At 41.8% G+C, this 20,359-nt stretch overlaps 1 protein-coding gene across 4 annotated transcripts in view; it reads left to right on the forward strand.

Moving 5' to 3' along the window:
• The first annotated feature begins 367 nt into the window (after positions 1-367).
• The window catches only part of LOC146984888 (synaptotagmin-2-like), a 60,209-nt gene continuing 40,217 nt past the window's right edge, over positions 368-20,359 (forward strand). Inside the window, exons 1-2 of one of the 4 annotated variants that reach the window (XM_085782458.1) lie at positions 368-716; positions 820-883. The gene's annotated coding sequence lies outside the window, so the exon portion shown is untranslated. Of the gene's footprint in view, positions 717-819; positions 884-1,187; positions 1,300-20,359 lie in introns of those variants that run through there. The other 3 variants (XM_085782457.1, XM_085782461.1, XM_085782459.1) reach the window with 3 other exon arrangements.

A 20,359-nucleotide genomic window follows, 5' to 3' on the forward strand; every position in this document is an offset into this window, starting at 1 on the left:
GCAGCGAGCGAATGGGAAATAATATTCCTTCCTCTGACCCACTGTCACACCTCAACATGCTCGGCTAGAGGAGCGTGCATCCAAACGTGCCCTCTCTCCACCCTGATAGTCTCTGTGTCTTTTGTTCCCCACATGCAGCTTCAGCCTGTCCCACTGCGGTCCACTGATTCGTCTCCGATGCCCCCCCCCCCCTTCCTCTCCCTCCCTCCATCCATTCCCATTCTCACTCCTTTTCTCTCCCACATACTACCCCCTCACCCTCCTCCTCCCCTCTCTGTCCTCCATTCCCTTTTTTTTTCTTTGCTCGATGCGTATGAAATTGCAGAGCTCAGCATTCTTCTCCACAGGCACTTAGGGAAAAAAGGGAGAAAAAAAAGAGAAGAGAGAGAGAGATGAGCTGGGCGGGAGGCTTTCTGGTGCACCACATAACTGGCCCCCTTCCAATTAAAGAAGAGAGCTTATGTTATTGAAGAGCAGCTAAGCCAATCAGGAGACAGTGCAGGCAAAGACAGGAGGGAAAAAAAGAAAAAGAAAGAAGCAGCAGAGCGAGTGGGCAAGAGGAAGGGGGAAAAAAAACTGCAGTGTGTGAGTGTGTGTAGTTTTTATCCCTCCCCTGAGCAGATCTTTATCAATTTGGGTACTCCAGTCTTGGGGTGCATTTGAATGGGTGTCTGTGTGTGTGTATGTGGCAGAGTTTACAGGAGGACAGAGTAAAGGTGTGTCTAGAGGGCTGTGTTAAGACTCCTGACTTGTTCATTCTGAAAACTGGAAATAAGAGAAAGTAAGAGGAGATTGATTATTTTTCTCTCTATCTCAAAGTGTCTCGGAGCCTGTGGAGAAGGGGAAGAGCTCGGTGTCCAGGAGAGAGCATCCTGCACAAGAGGTAGGCAGCCACGTTCTGCTTCTACTTACAGGCATGCTGGGTTTTTACACTTCTGAAGTTGTTTCTTTGTTGTTTTTTGTCAGAGTGCGCTCAGATTTCCTGGGTATTAACATTTAAATATCAACATGGATGTTGAGTTTGATGATTTTATTTTATTTTTTACATAAGAAGGACTTGACAGGGAAGCAGAGGGAGAGAAGGAGGGGGGGAAGGTTAGTGCGGGACTCCCTGATGCTTGTAGGCAAGTTTCTGTGCACACGGTTCTCTAGTGCTGCAGTATCCCATTACATCCCTGAGCGGAGCTGCCTCAGCATCCAGCCAGTGCCAGGCAGAGAGCGACCCAAAGCAGCTATACAAGCTTTCTAAAATAACTCTCATCATTGCACCTCATCTTATCAGCCCTCATTGGGATAAAGGTGGGGTAAAGTTTTGTCCTTTTATGCTCCAAATTCAGAGCTGATCTGATAAGCTGAGAGTGGGAGAGACACTACTGCAGCCCATTTTAGTTTAGTTGCCGTGCATGTTCTCATTGTGTAGTCTGCATATCAGCGGGGTTGCTTAGATAACAGACTGAATTGGCTCCGTTTGAGCCAGGAGATGAGTTTTTGTTTTGTTTATCCGTTCTGGGACTTCTCTCAGCAGCTGAAGTAGGCTGCCTGAATGGGCGAACTATAGACTCAGGGTTAGGCTTACTTACTCACAGTGTACCAAAGAGACTGAAAAATACTATTATCACAGCTTAGGTATCATATGCTGATTATGCGGTTGATCGTGATTTTAAGATGAGCTCAAACAACAAAGTAAAGTGGATCTTTTGTTTGTTTAAAACAAAGAACGGTCCATTCATATTCATATATTTGTTTTTTTTTTCACTATGCATTCAATATCAGTCTTCTTTAGGGATATTCACAGTCTCTTTATTACATCCCACTGTCTTCTTTTCTGAAGTCTGACCTTCATCATTTGTGAATGAAGATTCCATACTGTCCAGCAGTGGGCACTGTGTGTTTTCGCTGATGAAACTGTGTGTGAACACTGGCCTGCAGCAGAATGGGAGGAAATAACGGATGGACTTAGTGTGTGTTTTGTGTGGGCACACTGATAAGCAACGCTAGACAGGACAGAGAGTACAGTATGTACTAGTGTTTTCATATTAGTTGGAAGAAAGCTCAGTATCGTTCATGCTAATACACTGGATAGAAACACACAACGTGCATGAGCCTGGGCAGAATTGTTGAAGCCAGGGTGACTGGGTTTTAAATAATGTTTTAATTATTCAGGACTGAGTTTTGTGCAGGAGTAATGAGAAGCAGAGGGAAGCAAATGTAACTCATTTCAGCACCATGGACAGAGCACGGAGCAGAGGCTGTTGATAAGTGGTTCCCTCAAACAGCTTCAAGCAAACTGGTGTAAAATAATCAGGGTTACGAGGCAGTTTGAGGCAAAAGTAATTCTTGTGCCTATATCTAGTCAGCTTTCCTGATAAACTACCAGGCTGCACACATTTTTACAAGTCCAAGTACTTGATGTTGTAGTCGGCTGTGCACATCTGTTCCTCAGTTTAAAGAAAACATTATTATTCATGCATCTCTCCTTCTCGAGAACACTGTCCAACTTAAAGAGCACTGTTTTGTTTTTTTGCAGAGACACTGACAACTTAGCCCCCAGCTGTTTCATGTTAAAAAGCTCTCTGTGTTCTCATCTACCTACCTGTATTATGTCCGCATGCACCAGGTGGGAGCGTCGACTTTTCTTTTCACTCCGAGGCTCAAAATAACACGTCAAACTGTGTAATGACACAGACTGAAGCAGCAAAACCACTCAGCGTTGAATCTACTTATTACACTGAAGTATTTCATAACATTATTGAAAGAGGGTAAATTAAACTTTATGTATGCTAGTAGTGTTGAGTAACTAATTATTATTTTTCCATAAATTAGTTACAACACAATTGAGAGGGTATTATAAAGCAGCAATGTTGCACAGCGAACAGAACAGATCATGTAAAACATATAATGAAAAACATGTAATGACTTGCGACTCATACATTTCTGACGCCCGCTGTGACACAAGGCTTTGTTTCGTGTCATGGTTGAGAGGGACTAGGAAAGCGTCTCTGCAGGATGTAGCCAACATACTGAGAAACTCATTTGACTGGCGATGATCAGAAACCTCCACTATTTAATGGGGAGCAGGAATGAGACGCCCTGCTGTTGCCAAGAATTAGCCAGTATCGCTCTTTAAGATTGAAAGAGAGTGCAAGAGATGGAGGTGGTTTAACCACTTCTCATTAGAGAGAATGGCCGACCATTCTGTCTAATGAGAAGTGGTTAATCCACCTCCAACTTTTGCATGCTGTTTCCATCTTAAAGGGCCAAGGCCTGTATCATTAGATTTACCAGATCTTAAGCCTACACAGTCATATAGCAGCTGCTTCATTAGAAAATAAACAGTCGTGACCATGTGCAAGAATTAACAGCTAAACGCCGGCAAAGCACGCTGCTTTTCAAGGTTTATTTCTGTGTTGTCTTCCTGTGCTCAGTATTGGTTCTCTACTGTAACTCAACTGTAAAGTTGTGGGGTTTTTTTTTTTGAGCAAACAAGGAGCTGTTGTTCTTGTCATTGTTCATCCTCTGTGTACAGCACCCTCCATCCCAGGCTGTGGATGTTTTAGTGTCTCCTGTTACTGATGGTGTTGGTAACATAGTGGAGCAGCAACGTCTGTCACTGTGTAGTACATAGTAGTACACAGGGCATCGAACAGTGAACACCAATCACAAAAGTTTCCACGTCAGAGCGAGGACAGGTGCTGAAAATGTCACCGCACAGAGAGAGAGTGTCACGGTGTTGTTTAGGTTGAACAAATGAAAATAGAGGACACTGCAGATGCTTAAGGTGAGCAGACCCTCTTGGGGATACGAGAGACACCTTGATAAATACACTGAAGTGTCAGAAGGACAGGGTGGGTGTGTGTGTGTCCTGTGTGTGTGTGTCTTCTCTGTAACCAGGAAGAAGCAGAGCGTTTATTCATCATCCGCAGGGAACGGTTACAGGATGTATTTATGTATGTATTTGTGTAAATGTGTTTCTCAGTGCGCATGTCAGTGACAGAGGGAAGTGTCATTCATATGAAGAGTATAAGAGGCAGTTTTTGACACATGCACTGCAGTCGGCTTCAAGGGGTTTGGAGAAAAAATTGACATGAAAAGGACAAAAGCGATGGGGAGAGAGTGAAGAGAGGAAGGCAAGACAAATGATACAAGTAGGGGCGAGAGAGAGAGAGAGGATGAGAGATAGAGCGAGAGATTGAGAGATTGTCAGAGCAAGAATGGAAGAGAGTGGGTGTGCATAGCTGAGCTACGAGCACTGCAGTACATTGCAGTGCCCAGCCCCCGCTGCGTTCTCTGCTCACCATCCGGTTGCATGCACTGAAAAGACCCCTGCAGCAGCAGCAGCAGCAGCAGCAGCAGCAGCAGCAGAGCTGCACGGCACAGAGGGGGCTGCCTGCTGACGAACAGCAACCCCTACACCCAGCTTTCCAGCAGCCGACATGAATTCTGGAACGGCTGATGATGCACCGATTTTTGACCAGCGATGGCAGCATGGCGCTCATGACATAAACCGCCGACCTGCGCCTGCCAACACATTGTCATGTAGAGAGAGGGAGTAGTCAGTTCACACTCCCCCTGGATTATGTAAGCGCATAACGCATTCACTTCACTCCAATACCAGCTGAGTGATCCCACCTTCCCCAGCTATGTTTTCCTCATTAGGAACATCTGCCTCGTTGTTTGCTTTTGTTCCAGAGGTAGTATCTTTGCACACGTGGACACACACTTTATTGAACTTATTGAAATGGCAACAATAGGGAGGCAAACAGCACGCGCTCCTAAATAGCCCGTGTTTGCGTGTCCGTGCTTTGACATTTTGTTGACGATATCCTCTGTGGCGAATGAGACATAATGATCCCATGAATAACTGCTCAGTCTGACGTCGGCTCACATGAAAGAAGGAAAGCACAATTAATTCAGTTTAAAGTCAGGCTGTGTACAGTGTGCATGAATGATTCACACAGGGTAGCCTCACACTTAAGTTGTGTTGGATTAATTATACAGCTTTTTGGCCGTGCTTTCTCTCTCTCTCTCTGTCACACACAAAACACGCACACACACATGCACGCAAGCTCACAAAACACATGCATGCAGATGTGAAATGCATCTTAATCATGTGAAAAGCTCTAGGAAAGGAAGGAGAAGCTTGTTTCTGCTTCCATAAACAGTTGCTGCGTTTCCGTCCCACTGCCTGCCTGCCTGCCTGCCTGCCTTGGGGGGGGAGGTGGACGGCTGAAGCGTGAGAGCTTCCCCCGTTGTGTGTTCTCTGGTTTCCCTCCACTTTGCTGATGTAGCTGATTCAGATTGCGTAGCGTGGACTCTCTCTGCTTCCTGTGACAAGGTCTGATTGTGTCTCTCGCCGTGTTCAGAGGGCGTTGAGTCAATTACTCTCCACCAGACAGGTGTTTGAGCTGCAAAGTGGGTTTGCCTCGGCACTTCAGTCGGTGTTTGTGTCTGATTTGCAACGAAATCAGGTTTTGGAAAATTATACAGGGAGAAATATGCCCTGGAAGAGAGTCACGCTGCAGCTGAAGATAGTAATCCAATCTGAAATCATTGAAATACATTTATTTATGTCAGATGCCGTGAGTAGAAATGTTTATAACATTTCTGGAAAATAAAACATCTAGGTCATCTGGTATTTGACTCAAAGCAGTGATCAATAAATAATAGATTTAATATTTTATTGCCCTGTATGTGTAGTGATTTTTTTTAATCTTATGTAAAAATGTGTTTGGACATGATGGAACTGTGCAAAATCTTTTTTTTTTTAAAGAAAAAGAATAGCTACAGTCACCTCCCTGCAATAGCACACAACTGACAAGGCAATGCTCGGAGGAAAATGATGACTTTGGCTGTGGAGAGTTAAGATTGTAGCCAGGGAAAAAAGACAGACACGGTGGTTTGTGTGCGCGCGCGTGTGTGTGAGAGTGAGAGCGTGTGTGACAGAGACAGAGAGAGTGGGAGAAAGCGGCAGAGTATTGTAGTGTGGGTGAGCTGCAGTAGGGATTCGGAGTGCTGCATTGAGCTGCATAATTAATGTTAAGAGGGTGGAGCTAAAGGCGGAGATAACTTGCTATGAAGAACGAGCCGCTGCAATACTGCTAGAAGCAGAGCTAGCTCTTTGCTCTTTCCCTTTTTCCATTTCCTTGTGTGGAATCACTCTTCAGGAGGCAAATTCAGCACAGAGCCGACTGGGAAGTGATATTTTGATGCAAACCCAGGGAGGCGCGCTCAGTCACTCGGTCCAGCTCTGTCCCATCTGCTCCCTCGGCCCTCAAAGCCAATCACTCTTCACTGAGCTCCGCACCACAGCCAAATGCCTCACTGCTGGCTCCACAGCTCCGTTAATCATCCAATTTGTAGCAAAACACCTTCCTATATGACACATCTGGTCTAACTCTCATCCAGTCTGCCTGAATTGGACCACAAGGAAGGAAGAGGAGGAGTGGCTTTTTTAATCTGCAGGATGGTGTTATATTTAGGCACCTTCTTTACAGATTCTGGGTTGTTGTCGTCTACACAGTGTGATCGTGCAAGTGGGTACACAATTACAGGAGACCTGCTGTTTATAGGCTCTTTGTCACTGGAGACAGTGTCTATTATTCTCTCCCCTCAATTTTTATTTTTAAACTCAGTTCTCTTCGTCTTCCTGTTCAGCTATTTATTCAGATCACACATGCAAGCAATCTGTATTTACGTGTAGGTGTGCACATGCATGCACATGAGATGCAGCGAGGCTCTGTGCTGATCCCTCCTGTAGGTGGATACATGTTTTATGTCGTCATCTATTGAATGCATTCAAGGTTTTGTATGTAAGAGCCTGTTTGTCCTCGGTGCTGCCAAAGCTGAGGAACCTGTTTAGCTCCTCTGTCTCCAGGGTGATATTGCCTGGTTGGTGATGACCACACTATACTATACTGCACTGGTCTACTAGCACCTCTGTCACCTAACCTCATCATCACTGTCGTGCTTATTCATCCTTCACACATCCTTTCTTCTGCAAAATCCCCCAAATGGCTTCACAATAAATAAGTTTGTGTGTTCTCCGTAGGTGGTATTAAATATGTTTCGTTTCTACTTTGTCCTGAAAGCAGTGCCACTCTGTCTTTAGATGTGTCAGCCAAAAGCTGCTGTGGGGATCTGTCCTTGTCAGAAAGACTGTGGGACCACGCAGAGGTACTTGAAATGCACCCTGTATTGGCTCCAAGCTTCTCTGTACACAGTGAGAATGCCAGTAATGACGCCGGCATTTCATTCCAGTCCCCCAAGAGCCACAAAATCACACCTAGATTACAAACCTCAACAATATTACGTGCAAGTAAAGGCTGAGACAATTGAACCTTGAAGGTGGAAGCCCCAGAAGGGTGAACAGAGCACCACATAGCTGCAATATCAAGCTTGTTTGGATGCAGTGATTCAATCTGTCTAAATAATGATGGATCTTATGATAGCCTGCCAACCGTTGTCTTAAACAGCATGCCTGCAGGGTCTCTGTCTAAAATGTAGTTCTTGGGCTTTGTCTGTATTTCCCTCTCCATTTTTCTTCTTCCTGGCCTATTCTAAAAGGCAACTGGCAGCAGAATGTGAAGGCTTTTTTTTCTGCTTGGAGAAACAACACAGATCCTCATTAAATATATTTTTTCTGTCCCCTGAAATCTTGGAAATGAAGAGACATTTTCTCCTCTCCTTTTCTCTCCATTCCCACGGGGTTTTGCAGTGGGAGAGCTGAGTTGCCATTTCTTAGTGTTGCCAAGTGAGAATCTGCCCATCTGACATTCAGAACGCTTGGAGCGGTGCAAACATCAACAGAAACCTTGAAAAAATAGCCGACTTTTTTATGCTTTTAAATCAACCCGGGCTTTGAAATTGTTCTGAGTGCATGTCATACTGTGAAATTCATGAAATTGCTTGAAACTCCAGGCTGATGTTGTGAGGGTTTTCTTTACATATATATAATTTTGTTGTTCCATGCAACCCGCATGCTTCTGTGATCTGTGACTCTTATTTACTTGTTTATGCATCACAGGACTTAAGTTTTTCATTAGAGGAACAGTGTGCAAAGCTGTGAATAAGAAAAGAGAAATAAAGGGAAGGTACAAGAGGGAGGATGGAGAATACTTCAGTAATGTGAGTAGGTGTTCTGCATCTAGGCTGCTCCTTGTCTCTTTGAGTTTTTCTGAGGCCAGTGTGCAGCCGAAGGACACAACATACATGATTTTAAAGAATCCCTGTGGGCTCTAACAGTAGTGTCAGTACACTCCCTGTGATAGGGCTAAGAGATAACAGAAAAACCGAGTCAAGGATAAAAGAAAAATAAATTTTTTACTCATGAAATGTTGACTCACGATGACTTCTGTCTGATGAGACACGGCTGCATTTAGATATGTATTTGACATATTAGATAGGATGCTTTTGTGCTCGTAGCCATAAATGTCCAGTGTGTAATATGGCGGTAAAACCGTGATATCTAGCGTTCAGATTCTAGTTTGCAGCGCTCACTCACTCGCTCACACTCACCCCTCCTGTCGGCAAAGTGACGGTGGCCTCCGAGGACAAAAAAACATGTTTACCAGGACTGGGACAACTGGGAGTATCTCAGGAGCATGGAGCGATGAGGTGAGCTGTACAAAAATGGCGGCACAAGATGGCGACGCTCTCTAAAGTAAGATCCTTTCTATATGTACTGTATAGAATAATTACAAGGCTACGAAAACCAAACAAATTTTATTTTATAGCGATTATACAAATATATTCATGGGAAGTATATTCAGATTTTGCCAATAAACCTTGCCAATTATTACACACTGAACCTTTAACATGAGTATTTAAAGGACCTTTTTGTAAGTTTTGCTATTGCTTTCAACGTTAGCATTTACACAACAGTCAAGAAGAGACATGACAATAAAACTTTTCCTTTACTCATTGAAAGCTGTCTTTGTCAGGAGAGCAGGGTCAGTGTTTTATCTTTTTTCCATAATTTCTTTTCTTCTACAGAGGTTAGCGTGCTAACTAGCAAGCCCCATTCTGTTAAACCTCAGCTCGTCACTCTTACGTATAGACTCACTATAATCTCCAATTTGAATAAAAAATGAGGAAATGTGAATAGAAATTGATGCAACAATTTCAAAAAAAGCTTTTACCATATTGTTTTTTCTTAACTGTATTATATTTGCTTTTGCTTTTACTGCAAAAACAGGCTTGACCACCTACAGTCAAATCCGGTTTTATAACTGTGATGTTGTCTGACAAAAGGACCAAACACATAAAGGGTTCTTATTCTCTCACTGATTTTTTATTTTTTTATTTTATTTTATGGCACTCTTATGACTCCATAGTTCTCCCCTCAGATGCTCCTTTTTTGTCTGCCGGTTACAAGCAGTGGTCTCTTTCAGGCTACTTGAGGTTTTATCCAGCCAACACTGGGGACACACTCAGTCAACAGCTTCATCCAACAGTCTGAACACGGGAGGGAAGCAGCAGTTGAATAAGCTTCTTCTAAACCTAAAAAACCATTGCTCGTCTTCACAATCTTTGACTGTTTACTCAGCAAATATCACAAAAATAACTGAAAAATATGGGTAACATAATCATCTGTTTTACATCTTGGAGACTAAGGGATGGCGCAATCCAAAAATGAATAGTAACATCAATTCCCTCACCAGATAATAAAAATCCACCAAGAAAACTATCTACAATCTATGACCTGTTCTATTAAACGACTCCTGATGTAGCTGTGAGTCATCTTAAAATCCATATCTTTGCAGAGAAGATCTTCTATGGTTTTGAAAAAATAATGTGCAGGCAGCATTTTAGCCTGTGCTTTTCCTTACGGAGCCCTGGAAGTGGTGTGCATCCCCGTGCATTGTGTGCTGTTATGTAAACCTGACTGCTGTAGTCTTTCAGTGCAGTGCAGGGTGCCGTTTATCTAGGACATGGCTGGTTTGTGCCCCCTCACTGAAATGCATCAGAGCGGATGTGAAAGGCAGTTTGATATTTTGTGTTTTGTGTTTTTTTCCGCTTTCAGTGACATCCTTACACAAATGTCCTTGACACAACGGGCAATAATCGAGTTAACTGTTCTGCCCTGAGAAATACACGGATGGTGCAGGGGCACAGCACTCACCCACTACCTGCATCAGCTTGACTGTGAGTTCCAGCACAAACCATAATTGGTTATATTGGTGGGTGGGAAGCCAGTGAGGGATTGTGCTGTTGTCATGGTACTGGTGACTCCTACTGGTAAGCTGGGTGTGTGTATATGGACGGAGGGTTTTGGGAGCTGGAGGAGCCCATTGACCTTTGCACATGTTGCAGCATGTGTCATTGGAGGAGGAAGCACGTTGCTGTCTGACACCAGCGGAGTCAGCAGTGACAAGGAGCAGTGTGTTAAGATATATAACTGGTCACTTCAGGTTAGGGAGAAAAAGTGCTCATGTCATTGATAGTGTTTAGATCAGAAACAACTAGGTTCTACAGATTTGTTTGATTTAATGGATTATATCAATAGAAATAAACCCGATCTACACTACTGTGTTTTCATTTTTAGCTTTCTAGTATTCCTGTGCTGCTATTTTTTTTCAGCTTACCTCTGAGTCAAGTAGCTGGATGAGTGTTTTCGTGGTTCCCATAAATCCAACAGAGTGACACGTCCTCTCTGATAAAATAATCTAAAAGCATTCATACTATCAATGATTCAACTCAACATTTGTAAATCAGTTTTTTCCAGGTTTTAGATCAAGGAGCTTGTGAAAAGTAAGGTGGGTCAGATGAAGTAGCTACACCTGTGATTTCACTCAGTCATTTAATTTTTAATCAATTGTTCCTAATCCTTGAGTAAAACCATAGAAATATGTAGGTATTATCAGCAAAATTCAACAATAAAAACTCAATTTGAATGACATATTCCAGTATTGTACATTATTATACTGTTGATACTTAATTCAGTCATTTTACTGTTACAGCCGATGTAGGTAGAATTCATTTTAACAACTTTTTACATCATTACTTGAAAGTTTTTTTTGAAAAGTTGCGTTCAAAGACATCCCCGCTTTGCATGGGTATCTCTCTTACATCCACCGTCATTTTCTCTGTTGATTTTCCATGCCGTCTGATCGTTATGTATGTGTCAGCGTGCACCACGAATCTGCTCTCTGAAAAAAGTTTTCACCCTTGAGATGAGTTTTTGAGTGGGTGATGCAACCGAGAGCTGTGATCATTGTTTTTTGGGATTTGACAGGGATGAATTATTTCATATCTTCTCTGACATCTGTGCTGTCTAACATGGCCAATTTGATTTAGTTGTTCTAACACTACCAACCAACACAGCCCTTTGCGATTTGTTAATTTCAAATGCTAAGTGCCATTCAGTATAATCAGATTGTCATCAGAGACTCATCACTTGTTTCTGGAATGAAGTGAACTAATTTTAGTTTAATCATAACTCTTTCCCTATTTTGCACTTTCCAGGCAGAACTTTTTTATCATAGAATGATATATTATTTATAAAATCAAACAAATAGGCTGGAAAAGAAGGCCCTGTGGAAATCTGTTGTTTGGGAAAGGGGAAGTGTCTCAGCTGGGCTCTATCTCAGCTGGCAAGCTTGTCGTCTGACCTCACGTTGGCTGGGTTTCCCCTCAGCTCTGTGAGAACTGAACGGTCTTATAGCTACTAGCTGATTGTGTTGCTCTCTCTCTCTAAAAGCATAGTGGAACTGCACAGTGCCATTACAGAGTAATTCATACATACATTGAAATTGACATTTTCTCCTTATCTAGTTCCCGGCATGCGGCTTAAAAGTTAAAGAATCTCTTTACAAACGTTCTTTTCATTTTTGCAGCCTCACCATTTTCAGATTCTGAAGAAATGAATTCAAATTGGAAAGTTAAGCTTCAATAGAAGTCAAACCAACTGTGCATTATGTGTTGCTGCACATTTTTAAACTGCTTGTGCTTCCAGCTAAGCTCAGCTGCCACTCCTCCTGGGGGGTTTTTTACGATATAATGTTGCAGCAATTAGCAGATGCAGAACTGAGCCCCTAAATTTTGAGGCATTTGCACCGTGTAGAGTTTGCAGCATTCCCACAAAATGGGAATACATAGTGCAATATATCCATTTTTTTAATCACACAGGTGTCATTATTACCCACAGTTCAGGCAGGTGTACCAGTTTGAATATTTTACCTCAAAACTCTGTGGGAGCTAAAAATTACTCACAGATATAATGACAATATTGGACGACATTAACACCCTGCGTACAACAATGGTGCTGCTCGTAATGATGCAGCGTGTAAAATTAGCTCCAGCTAATAATCAAGAGCTTCTGTTTGGAGGTACAGTGCTGTTTGAAATTGCTCCTGTTGAATATGACAGAAATGTCTCTCTTGGTCTGAGCAGCTGAAGAATAAAGAGTGGAAATGTAACTGAATCAGGATGAAAACGTTGGACAGTACACTGTCAATCCTTTGAAATGCGTTTAATTGTAACAATTAGGGCAGTTTTGCTTCACTTAACATTTTACATTAGGGAGATAGAGAGAGAGGGGGAGAGATGGAGAGAGAAAAAACCTCACAAAGAGGCCGGGAAATGTAAACACAGCAAATAATTAGAGTGGTAATTCTTTGACTGGCTGAATGACAGGACACAGTATTGAGCTTGACGTCCAGAATAACTGATAATCAGCAGCATAATGAGAACTCACAGCGACTTGGTTCTCATGACAAATAGGGAGTTTGGGACAAAATGCAGCTTCCTGGGTGCTGCTGGGACTATTGCATAGTTTCTAACTGCTCTCAGACCAAGTGATAAAAACCTAATGGAAGTTTTTTTTTAATAATAAGGAGAGTCAGTTTGCAAAAAGAGGGCAGTTTGAATGGTTTGTTTTATGCATATTCACCTCATTGTGGAAGATTCTTATTTTCCCATAAATAGTCAGTATAGGCTGTACAATAAGTCTGCAAAACAGAATTCACGGCTTTGTCAGCAATTAGTCAGATGTCAGACCAGCTAACCCTGATAATGAAGTCTTTGCGTTGTTGAAGTCTGAATTATGGGACATTTTTTCTCTGGAGGTGGTTCAGCTTTGAAAGACCAGGGAGACAAAGAGGGAGAATCAGGCTCACATCCCATCATGAGGGTCCTTAATATTTCATAAGGGATATATTTGATTCTTTGCACAGTCATTTTCATTTCATTTCTTTATTTATTGAATTGGGACAGTGCACATTCATCAACACTGACACATTAAGCATCAGTGTAAATGTGCCGGACTTAGCACAACTGCTAAATTTCAGCCGCAGTCCCAAGGCAGTAGTAACACCCTTCAGCCCAGGTGAAACACACAAGGATGGATATGGAAATGTCACACAGCACCACACTGTGCACAGTGAGTGATATCAGTGTTTCACTCGAGGCTTTGTAAATGTGACATGGGTACAATTTGACCCACACGTGTTACCGACACTTCCTGCTCCATGATTCACAATGGAAATCAACAGAGACTTAAGGATCAATGTTGTTCTGCGCTCCTGTGTACCCAGCAGCCCTGGGCTCTGACAAGCAGCAGATGGTGTGTCGTACAGTGATTTACTGCTGCATAGCCGGGGTTGCAGTACTTTTTGCGAGCCTTTCTCCTCCTGAATAATTGATGGAGTACTGTCGGTCGGCTGTGTAGGATTTCACATACTGTCAATTGAGTGGAAAGATTTGGTTTGTGTTATGTGTTTCTTCAAGGTTCCCTGGCTTTTAATTGTCAGGGCATTAACTCACATCTGTTGGCAATGCAGCAGAAGTACTTACTTTTATGGTAAAACCAGGGCTTGTTTAGCTGTAATAAAAGTGATGAAAAAATGGGGGATTTAACTTGTTTAAGGGGATCTGAGAGACATTATGAATTGCTTCAAACTTTATTACACTATATCATGATCATTAACATAGTCAAACTTCAGTATACTGTTGTAGAAAGGGCAATAAATGTGTTGAAATGATTGCTTTGCTCAGTCCCTGGTTGTGTTGGAGCAGTTACTACATCATTGGGCTCTGCAGTTGTTGTTTGCGGTTGCAGAAGTGACATTTAATAACCCCCTTTTTCCAAATTGTTTTGCTTCCCTTGTTAGCAATGCGACATCCTGCCGGGATAATTTGATGGGCTCATAAAACAGACCCATGTTAGGGAGCGAGGACGTTCCAGGGGAAAGTCAGTGTGCACTCTCTGGCCAGGAAGTACAGAAAGTTCTGGTTACATTTAGCAGCCAAGCTCCAAAACTGTTTGTGTTTTCTAGCCAGCTGATTTCTGGCTGCCAGAGCTATCTAGGAAGCAAACTTTAGTCTAGCTATTGTCACTTTTTGCCACAGTGTGTACCAAGGATGTTACATTTTTGAAGGTTTTAGGACATTTACAGTCGGATTGGGACTGAAATGGTTCAAGATGACACCTATAGTCTTGGTTATTTTAGCATTATACATCACTATATGTAGCATCATCATAGTATGTGTTGGAGGCGTTTGTTGGATTTGTTGGAAGCATCCATCACCCACCTTGTATTTTAATGCATTGCTTAATTGTTATACCCTTTTTTGGTTCTTAGGTTGCCTGTAACATCTGGCCAGGGACAACGGATGAAAATTAGCCTTACTGGTTTCTTTTAAATTGTTGCACTGTCCCTGTCAAATAAACCAATATGTTAAAGGGACAACGAGGAGTTTTGGAAAAGCGAAGCGTTTTCACACTACATTTATGAGCCTCCGCACGCACCGTAAAATTCTTTGACCGGCACAAGACGGACTCATGTTTTCATTCATCAATAATTAAAGTCAGAGGTTCAAAAAGGTTCACATACCGTTGTAGTTCAGACCATAAACGGCGATTCAGCTGCGTTATTCTCATGACTCGCCACGAAACCGAAAGTAAGGAAACGCTGGTCGGCTCGACCAGCATTTCCGCCACCACTAATAATAACAAAATAACGATAGAGACAGAACGATATATTTATCGAAAATGGGCCCACTAACAAGTGTGGGTAGCGGAGATTCATCCACATTAACGTGAGACTTTTTTATAACCGAATAGAAACTCCTCGTTGTCCCTTTAAAATTAAATTAGAACAAACTGTGATCACTTTGGTGACCTGAGGATACAGGATGCATGCTAAACGTTATCGTCTATATGTTCGTTTTGTCACTGGTTAGCATTCTGCAGTTAGTGTTTAGCTCGGAGCACAGCTGCAGGCTCAGTGAGCCACTAGCCTGACTGTAGGTTTTACTTACTCTTGTTGACTATGGCCAAGGGAATTCATACCCGCTATGAATGTAATATATAATCACTAAGACTTGTCAGTGCCATAATTCATTTAGATTTCGACCTGTTAATAAGCTTCACTGTGCTTCTGTGAAACCTATGCTCAGCAGGCTTGCATGCATATGTAGGCACGGTATAGTGGGACTGGTTAAGAGGTCAACTGTCCATATATAGATTTATGTTCATATTGATTCACTTGACCCTTGCAATAATGATCTTGTAATTGTCTTATTCCGTTAACTACTCGTGTTACCCTGAACGCTGCACCTTGTTTTACACAGTGGAGATGAAATTTCTATTACCTCTGGAAAAGTTTTTTTTTCTTTTCAGGTGAAACAGCTGTAGAAAACACAATAATCAAATCTCACTCAGAATAAAAAATCAGATGTTGTGATTTCAGTCAGCAAGTGTGCATCAAAATATTGTGACTGCAGAAAAATGTGATGACATTTTGGGCGGGGTTTTTTGGGGAAAAGTTGAGTGTTATCTTTGGTGAGGTTATCTCATTCTGACTCCTTAAAGTTCAGAGCAGTGATAAGTGCACAATTACGGTAGTGTTTCTAAGAGGCATCGATTGGTCCTGTCTTCTCTTTCCCTCCTTCCATTGATTGTTGATGCCACTCTCAGATTACAAGGCAATGTGAGGGCAGGTGATAATACACTACTGTCTGTCTGGCTGCAGGAACATCCCTAATGTACGTTCCCCTTGTGTCTCTCTCTGATTGTGTCTGCATTCATTCATGAAAGTCAAACCTTTTTTTGTTTCCACCAAACGTGCTGTTTGTTTGGAAATGTTTCACAAGTGAATGCATTAATTCATGAGGACGAGTAGCTGTTCATTATTGTGCGCTGCTGCATTTTTGATTACTTTAAGATATTTTCTGAATAATTCAACTGAAGCACGTCTTTTAGTCGAGAATATTTAACTTGATTGTCGGAAAAATATTTTTGCAGTACACACAGCTTGGTGGCAACTGAAACTCTAAGAAAATACTGATGCTAACAACCAGATGAGGCTCCTTGGATTCAGATTCACTTTGTTGTCTGGAGTGAATGTTGTAATAGCACGAAATACAAGAAACCCTTGAAACAAACCGCCGAGGGTTCTTGTTTTAATCAGAGGTGTACGTCTTGAAGCACATGTCTACCTTTCTCTCCTCTTCCCTGTGCTGGTATGTTTCAAAGGTCAGTGCCTAATTTAGTTTCTAATGAGTGCTTAATTGAAAAAAGCTCTGCGTCTACTTTACAGATGATCTGAGTTAAATATTACAGTGTTCTTAGGTCAAATCTTTCCATCACTCGACTGGAGACAGCGACTTTCTGAACACACGAGAGATGTGCTGAAAGGTAACACCGTCCGTTTAACGCTCACTCTTTTATACACACAGAGGAACAAATCGTGAGAGGAGAGTAAAGATGTAATAAACTGCTACAGCCGCAGCATTTTTCACCCACGACGGAGCTGTAGATTAAAGGCATGTACGTATAAGACTTTAAATAAAAGGTGGGAGGCAACAACTTGCATTAAGCTCATTAAAGCCCTGGTATTTGTAATTAAATTCAGCTCAGCTGTATGCATAGTCTTATATAGCGAGCTGTTTTACTCCATGAGATGATTAAAAAAGTCTCTCCTCCGTGCTATAGGCTACGTCTGAACAGTGAGACTGTCTTGAGAACAGCATCACCATTATGCAGCAGCAAAAGTCAGTTTTTATGTGGTGCAAGGAGATCATCACGAGAGGTTAGCTGTCAGACTCAATCTGCGTTTGACTAATGGCGCAGTGGTTTCCAAGATTTGGGCCTGCCTCGTAATGGAGTTCACTGACAATGTGAAGGTGAATGATCCCCATGAGCAGCCACTTGCGGCTTGTCTATCGTTTGTCCTACAATACCTTTGACCGCATTACAAGGAACAAAAAAAAAGAAAGAAAGAAAGAGCATCCGCCCTCGTCTGACAAGCTTATTATCACTAGTTTCATAACAGGACTGCAATCTTAAAATATATCCACAATGCAGAGTATGTGTATCATTGAGATAAACTGCAGCGATAGATGTGGACAGAAATGTGTTGCTCGCTGAGATCGCTCCTCCAGCTGTAGTATAGACAGACCCTTGGTAGCTCATTACTAAAACCTATTTGACATTTATAAGAGTATAGTCGTCCTCCAGGGGATTTGATGTTTTTCTTGCACCTCACTGCTCTCGGGGAGCATGTAATTCACAAGCGTTTCTTCTCTTTTCCATTTGTGTTTGCACATATTGTCTTGAACCAATTATGTCTAGCGAGATAATAAACTCCAACAAAGCACGGCGCGGTTTAGAGCCGTCAACATGTGTTTTAGATCTATGCGATGACGGTTGCTTAAAAAGCAGGAAGAAAATTTGATACATTTCATTATTACCTTAATAATATTTAATCTCTTCTTTTGTCTGTTGGGGTTTGTAGTGTTGTGTTTCATTCACCAGACAGCCAGGGAGGGAAGCAATTAATCTGGAATTGTGTAGCTGCTGTTGACTATTTCTCTGGGACTGGATGATGAATTGTCTTATTTCTGCACATAAACACAGATCTTGTCTCCCAGTGAAGCAGGTAGTTGCAGGAATATAGGCGCTCTCCAGCAGGATTTATAGGTAGCAGCTCGCTTCAAATAAGTGAGGTAAGATCATCGCTTTCCTAAAAGCGGCGAGGACTGAAAAAAAAAAAAAAACAGCATGAAAGGGAAATCCTTCTTGTTGGTGTTTACGCTGTGTCATGTGGCTGATGGAGTAATAACTTTTTAACTGCTGCCAGGCAGGACATTGAGATTCATTCAGTGCGGCCATTTCAGATTTAGCTGAGACAGATCTGTAGTTGTTTTTAACCTGTGTGCCTCCCTGTTGGGCTTAAATGCAGAATGATCCTGAGTCATCGGGGGCTAGAGGGTTTTGGATCACAGTGCTTTGTAGTTTCCTCTGCCCTCACTGCTCCTCCGGGTGCACAGCTATGTACGCAGTCAGTTAAACACACTTCCACCAGAGGTTGAAGACACAAACTGACCTTGGAGGTATTTTACTGTGCAACGAGCAACAGTATTGGAACAAACTCAGCGATCGTGACTGCAAATCAGAAACAAACAATGGGATTCCAAAAATGAGATCTGTGCCAAGAGAGGTTGTGTAAAAAAAAAAAAAATGAGACGTTGCATCAACAAGAAAACTGGGTTCACAAAACTAAAGTCTAGCTGTCAGATTAATTACACTGTGCTTCGTGTCAGGAAGAAACAAAGTATCACCAGTGTAAAATCAACATCTATTTGGTTGGCAAATCTGGCCCTGGAGCAAAAATAATTGGCATCCTGACAGACGCTGAAGTTTTCCCCTCCGTAGTTTCTTTATTGGGGGTGAGTGTGAATCAGTCGACTAAATGATTAAACGTTGATGTGCTTGCTACTGTAGTCGGCACCAGAAATATGAATCAGGTAAACTAATTACCAGTAACATCCAACACCTGTTAATTGTTGTGTTGCCTATTATTAACACCTGTTAACTGTTGTACAGTGTTGTCCAGCTGCAGTGCTAATGTCTGGACGTTGTTAACAAGTGAGATGGAGAGTAGGAAGGTAATAGCTTATAAAACCGGTGTAGTTTTTATTGATTTAGACAGTTTATGTAGACTGTGTTAGAATGTGAATGTTTATGTGAAAGGTTAGAAAGCTGCTGGTTTTAACACTACTAACATTTACCACACCAAATGACATTTTTTTAGTAACTGATGCTATAATCTAGTCTGTTTTTAATTTGTATTATTACTTGTAGGCTGGACAACAAGTAAGTAAAAGTAGAATCAGCTTGGTTACATGGTTTCTGACAATGCTACTCACCGTATGTTGCCCTGCTTCCAGTTTGAACAGGATTGTGTTACAGCTTCCATTAATCACTAGTTAACAGGTCTGATTAACCCATTTAATAGATTTGTACTTCCATGATGCCTCTAATTAATGTTCTGGGCACGCCCACGGGCCAGTGCAAGTTCTACTACCATACGTAGGTGTCCAGCAGATGCTGAAACACAATCGCTAAAGCCCAGGTTTCCATGAATCATAAGGTGAATTAGATAACAAGGTCAAAACAAGATCATGTATGTCACAATGACATCACTTTTTAACACTGCTTCCACATGGCACCTTATTTTGCACTGAGCTGAAATATAACAACCACCCAATACATTTTATACACATGATATTGATAAATATTATTACGGAAATTAAACAAAATTCAGTACTTTATCCTATTCGACTACATCAAACCACTGTTTGGAAAAGGAAACATGCCTGCATTGACACTGAGCCTGTGAAAGACGCCTGTCAGTATTTGCTTAATCACAGATCTGTCAAAATGGCCGATGTAACAGTGTCAACTAAGGAAAAACACTGCAGCCATCTTCAATCATTACTCATTTTAAAATAGATACGGAAACAACAGCCACGACTAATCCACCAATTCTAGTAGTTTGTTATTTCTTCACAGCATCCAAATGAATGAAATGAACCAGTTCAGCTCAGAAACCGACGGACATCACAGTCTCTCTCTCTCTCTTCTCTATCTGTACTGGCTGTATTAGAGCGTGAAGAGGCCAAAGTGTCATCAATCGCTTGTTTCTGCTGACTGTAAAAGACTCCCACAGTCAGCAATCTGTCATGTAAGCAACCACCCATCACGCTCTTCACCTCTCACACTGTATGGACCAACAGTAAAGCCCACGGTCGCCTCCACCTTCATTCATATTCACACAAATGGTTTGATGTGCTCACAGAAGAGAACTCCAAATGCAAAGGTCAATTTGAAAACCTTTTAAACCTAAAATATGTATTTTTGTAATAGGATGTAGACTAACACATTTTTTCATTCATCAAAGTGTAAGATTTCCTTATCGTTCTCATTTTGTCAACATTAGCAGAGAGTTCAAGCTGCTGCTGTAAACTCTTAAGAAATAATACCTACCTACTTTGATGATGATTGTTACCTATTCAGCCTTTAATACTTAAGGTATGATTATGAATAAATCAGTGTCCTTGAAGGTGTATGTGAAGG

This window comes from Trachurus japonicus, chromosome 7 (genome assembly GCF_045865225.1).
Source record: "Trachurus japonicus isolate A0001 chromosome 7, Traja_1.0".
Lineage (NCBI taxonomy): Eukaryota > Metazoa > Chordata > Actinopteri > Carangiformes > Carangidae > Trachurus > Trachurus japonicus.